The sequence below is a fragment of the Choloepus didactylus genome, chromosome 18, assembly GCF_015220235.1.
Source record: "Choloepus didactylus isolate mChoDid1 chromosome 18, mChoDid1.pri, whole genome shotgun sequence".
Lineage (NCBI taxonomy): Eukaryota > Metazoa > Chordata > Mammalia > Pilosa > Megalonychidae > Choloepus > Choloepus didactylus.
Genome location: NC_051324.1, coordinates 14,474,751 through 14,480,750, shown reverse-complemented (window position 1 = coordinate 14,480,750; position 6,000 = coordinate 14,474,751). Strand labels below are relative to the sequence as shown.

The 6,000-nt window shown below is 39.2% G+C and overlaps 1 pseudogene; it reads right to left on the bottom strand.

The window, feature by feature from the left end:
- Positions 1-1,101: 1,101 nt before the first annotated feature.
- LOC119514623 overlaps positions 1,102-6,000 on the bottom strand; it is a 100,514-nt pseudogene continuing 95,615 nt past the window's right edge.

Below are 6,000 nucleotides of genomic sequence, written 5' to 3'. Positions count from 1 at the left end.
AGGTGATGGCAGCACATCTCAAGAATAACTAACAGTGATGAATGGTGTGTGAATGTGGTAGAAAGGGGAAGCTCAAAGTCACATATGACACCAGAAGGAAAGTCAGGGGTTAAAAGAAGGGAATGTATAAAACAGTGAATCCTGTAGTGGACAATGTCTGTGATTAACTGTACAAACATTAGAAATCTCTTTCATGAACTAGAACAAATGTATGACACTATAACTAGAAGTTAATATTACAGGGGCATATAGGGGAAAATACACCTATTGCAAACTATATACTATAGTTAATAGTATTTTGACATTCTTTCATCAATAGTAACAAATGTACTATACCAATACTATGAGTCAATAATGGAGGGGCGTTGGTTAGGGGCATGGGAGGATTTGAGTTTTCTTTTTCTTTTTTTTTTTTTTTTTGTCTTTTTTCCTTTCTGGAGTAATGAAAATGTTCTAAAAATTCAAAAAACATTAATTGTGGTGATGGATGCACAGCTGTATGATGGTACTGTGACCAATTGATTGTACACTTTGGATCTTTGGATAATTGTATGGTATGTGAACAATCTCAAAAAATAAATGGAAGAAAAGCAAAGAACAAAAAAAGATACTGGGATGCCAGGAAATGCCTAGTACAGTTTTCTATAAGTTCCTAACTAATCCAATTTGTCTAGGCCTGAGGAGACTCACTGGTGCTTACAAAATATTTCCATAACCCCCTGTCACACCCAGCCCTCTGTGTTCACTCCCACATCCTCCAGTCCACCCACAGGAAATTTCTTTTTCTATAATGAATATTTGTTCTTTAATATGGTAGTTTTCACCTTGTGAACTGCAGAACATTGGACAAACCAGTGAACACACCAGAAATGATAATTCATACTCTAAGATATTCCTGTAGAAGGATACCAACTCCACAAACTCATGTTCACATTCTACTTGGGATCCAATTTATTTTTATTGTGTTAATGTGTTAGACCACCTGAACAGGGTCTCTGTCTCTGACAGGATATTAAATTTGTTCTCCAAGTGAGTACCAGCATATCTGAAGTTAAGAAAGAAAGCCTTGTTCATTGTTGCTGTGTTCATAAATGATGGTATTTATTCCTTGGAAAGCTGCATCCAGAATATCTTGATGGGGTAATTTACCTGTGAGATAAAAGTGTGCCTCAACATCCTGCAGAAACCTGCTTTCAGATCCAGCACAGAGAGCCACAACTTTGACTGGAGAGTCTATATGAACATCAGATACATATATGTGTCTCTTGATTTGCTCAATCATGGTTGCCAAAGAGACAGAGTCACCCAATATACATAACCATCCCTTTCCAGTATATAGAAGCAGAAACTTCTCTAGTGACAGAAATTCAGTCTTCTGTGGCAGACTTCTGTTTGGGGAGAGGAAAGCCCACACCTGCAGCAAAGATTTCTTAGTACAATTCAGACTAATCTATGTTTGTTCTTCATCTTAAGTCCTAGAAGGAAAATAAATGACAGAAATATCTGCAATTCCTTTCACTGGAAATATGACTATTCCAGGTGTTTGGTGTGGTTGATGTTGAATTCCATTGTGTGGGTTCCCTCTTTGAGGCATTTGGGAAATTTCGCAGGATATTTAGGGCTGAAGGTGCAAGGACCAAGTTCTTTAACCAACAATCTATTGTCTCCCTGGGGTGCAGTATCATAGGCTGTGGGAGAAGAGTAAATGCTGACTCTGTTCTCTAGAGCCCAGATCATCAGACACTCCTTCCAGGTTTACCAGGTTGTGCACTTCATGGGTCAGAAAATAGGAGGATGGTAGGAGAAAATAGGGTCATCCATCATTTGCACTGTCTCCTCCATTAATGGCTCAGGCAAGTTATTGGACAGGAAGAGTGTGTTTATTTTATGTGGTGGGCTTGATTCTACTAATCATCCAATATTGTCCCAGCTCTCAGCAAAAGAGTATGATGAGAAGCCATTAAAGAGTTCTACATAATCAAGCAGACTTCCAGAAGATGGCAGCTAGAAGAGACAAGGCAAAAAAATACCCCAGTGAAAAATTACCAGATAAAAGCCAGAAAGGGACCCAGAACACCAGTTCCAGTGATGCACCAGCTGGACTAGGTCTACTAAATCCACAGGGACTGTGCACTTGGTGAAACCAGGAGCCTATGTTCTGAAATGAGTGATTAAGCCTGCTGAATATGTGACAGCCATGCTGTGCTGTGGGGAAACCATGGGTTGGTGTTTGGAGTCAGACTAGCTCTTTTTTAAAAATACCCAAAGTGGCTGTGGATATGGTGGCAAGAACCACACAGTGAAGTGTGACAGGAAAAGGCTGTGCCAATGCCTCAGTATCTGGTGTGGACAATAGCCGTTTGTGCACCTGCTGCTAATTTTCTCAGAGTGAGGAAAGCAGAGGGGAGCCAAAAGGGGGAAATAACCACACTCCTTACAACCATCTTCCCAGCAGACTGGGGACACTCCTTCCCAGCAGACTGGGGACACTCCTGCCCAGCACCGGTGCCACAGCACAGACCTGAACCAAAAAACCCAGTGTGACAGGGAGTGTTTCCAGCAACACACACATGCCACAATATCAGGCATGGGCAATAGCCTTTCTTGCACCCACAGCTAATTGTCCCAGAGCAAGGAAGGTGGAGCTGTGTGAAAAGGGGGAATTTAACACACCCCATGCAGCCATCATTACAGCAGTCTGGGAATGCCCCTACCTGGCCAGTAGCCTAGAACTTCCCTTGGGGGATGGCACTCAACTGTGATGTAGCACAGCCTTCCATCAGCAGAAGCCCTAGGAGGGCACAGCTTGGAAGAGGGACCTACTCAGAAATCCCAGGGACCATACACCAATAACAAGGACTTGTGGGTTAGCACAAGAGAGAATCCATGGTGAGACTGAACTGAAGGTTTAGACTCTTGCAACAGCCTTAAATCTCCAGGAACACCTCAGAGGTTTGATTATTAAAGCCACCCTCCCTCCCTATCTGCTCAGACACAAGGGCAGACAGCACCAACCACACACCCATACTTGGTGCACCAATTAGAACCCCACAAGAATCAGACCACTACAGACCACAAAGACAAATTTGGGGAAAAGTGGCTTGAGGGGAATAGGTGGCTCATGGGCACCACCTGCTGGATAGTTAAAGTGTACACCACTAAGCTGTAGATCTGACAAATTAGAGATCAGGCCAAAAACAACAGAAAAATTTAAAGCATATGAACAAACCAGACAGTATAGATAACCCAAATCCAAACACTCAAATCAAAAGATCAGAGGAGATGCAGTACTTGGAGCAATTAATCAAAGAACTAAAGACAAATGGTGAGAGCATGGCACAGGATATAAAGGACACAAAGAAGGCCCTAGAAGAGCATAAAGAAGACATTGCAAGAGTAAATTAAAAAATAGATGATCTTAGGGAAATAAAAGAAACTGTTGATCAAATTAAAAAGATTCTGGATACTCCTAGTACAAGACTAGAGGAATCTGAACAATGAATCAGTGACCTGGAAGAGGACAAAATGGAAAATGAAAGAACAAAAGAAAGAATGGGGAAAAATCAAAATGGACCTCAGGGATATGATAGATAAAACAAAATGTCCAAATATAAGACTCATTGGTGTCCCAGAAGGGGAAGAGAAGGGTAAAGGTCTAGAAAGAGTATTCAAAGAAATTGTTGGGGAAAACTTCCCAAACCTTCTACACAATATAAATACACAAAGCATAAATGCCCAGTGAACTCTAAATAGACTAAATCCAAATAAACTGACAACAAGACATATTCTGATCAGACGGTCAAATACTGAAGAGAAGGTGCAAGTTCTGAAAGCAGCAAGAGAAAAGCATTTCACCACATACAAAGGAAACAACAAAAGACTAAGTAGTGACTACTCAGCAGCCACCATGAAGGTGAGAAGGCAGTGGCATGACATATTTAATATTCTGAGAGAGAAAAATTTCCAACCAGGAATTCTTTATCCAGCAAAGCTTTACTTCACATTTGAGGGAGAGCTTAAAAATTTCACAGACAAACAAATGCTGAGAGATTTTGCTAACAAAAGACCTGCCCTACTTCAGATAGTAAAGGGAGCCCTACCAACAGGGAAACAAAGAAAAGAGAGAGAGAGAGAGATGGAGAAAGGTTCAGTAATATACTGTTGGATTCAATTTGCTAATATTTTGTTGACAATTTTAGCATCTATATTCATAAGAGATATTAATTTGTAGTTTTCCTTTCTTGTAATGTCTTTATCTTGTTTTATCAGCAGGGTAATGCTGAGACTTGTGTAACTTCTCCCCTTCGGTCTCATCAAATATATAATTGGGTTTAAACAATAGGTGCTACCTCATTAGGTTATTATGCAGGTTAAACCACTAAATACATGTAAAGCACCTTCAGCAAAGCCTAGAACATAATAAGTACTAAATATATAATTTTTAAAGTACTGCTTTCTTGGAAGTAAATTCTATGTGGTTACAATTCAGTATTCAATTACTGTGTTGTTAGATTTCACTTGTTAAATGTTTATGACTTTTTCTTTGGTGTTTGTAAAGCAATTAGCTTATTATCTTCTTTATGTATCTGTTCTTGTCCCACCTTTGGTATCAGGGTTTGGCTAACTTCCAAAAGTGAGGTGATTAGCCATCCATCTTTTTCTATGCTCAGGAAGTGTTTACATAATATAGAAAATCATCTGGGCCTGGTACCTATTTTTTTATTAGTTATATATTGTTGTGTAACAAATTACCCCCAAAACTTAATGGTTTAAAACAACATTTATTACCCTATAACTTCTGTAGATCAAGTAACTAAGCATGGATCTCTCACAGGCTGCAATCAAGGTGTTGGCTGCAATTTCAGTCATCTTAGGGCTATCTACGGGGAGGATACATTTCCAACCTCACTCACGTGGCTGTTGGCAAGATGCAGTTTCCTGTGGGTTGTCTGACTCAAGACCTCAGTTCTTCATGGGCTGTTGGCCAGAGGCTTCCTCAGTTCCTTGACACATGGAATTCTCCTCAGGGCAGCTCACATCTTGGCAACTGGCTTCACTGAGAGTGTCATGTAGCAAAGTAGGACTGACTGTTTTGTAACCTAACCTTGAAAGTGATATCCCTTCACTTTTGCTGCAGTCTATTGGCTAGAAGAAGTGAGTTGTTAGTCCAGCCACCCTCAAAGGGAGGAGATTACACAAGGGTGTGAATACCAGTAGGTGCTATTATGGGCCATTTTAGAGGCTGCCTGCAACAAATATGAAAGGTAGATCTTTGACTGCTCGTCCATATTCTTCTATGGCTATTGGTCCATGCTAGTCCTATACTTTTTCTTACACAATTTTGGTAATTTATGATTGCCTACTAAATAATTATGTTTCTGTTTTGAAAATTTGTTAAAAATCTGATCTGGAGCTGAAGCTTATTCCTATCTTATTTGTCTCCCCTGTCTTTTTCTTTAGCAGAAAGAATACTTGCCTAATTTGTTGCTCACTGCAAAAAAGCAGTTTTTTTGTGTGTATTGCTCAGCTCAATTTTTTATATTTTCTTTTATTGATTTCTGACTTTATTAATTACTTCCTTTTACTTTTATTTGAGCTTATTTTGTGTGCTTTCACCTAGATTCTTGAAATCTTAGTTTCTTTGTTTTCAATTTTGATTTCAAATAAATGCATTTAAGGCCATGCATTTTCCTCTGAGTACTAGTTTTGGCTCCACCCCACTGGTTTTGATATGTAGAGCTCTTATTGCTTTTCATTTTGCAATGCTTTGTAATTTCCATTTTAACTGATTTCTCCTTAATAAGGATAAAAGTGCAGTGCCCCACCTTCCTTATTTCCATGGGCATAATTTTAAACCATCCTTTTTTTGTTAAACTGTTATTTTATTTCCCTATGGTTAACATGGTCCTAGATGAGTTTTTTTTTTTTAATTTTTATTCAGGTAACATATATATGGCCTAAAATTCCCCCCTTTTACATATACAATTCAGTACTATTAAT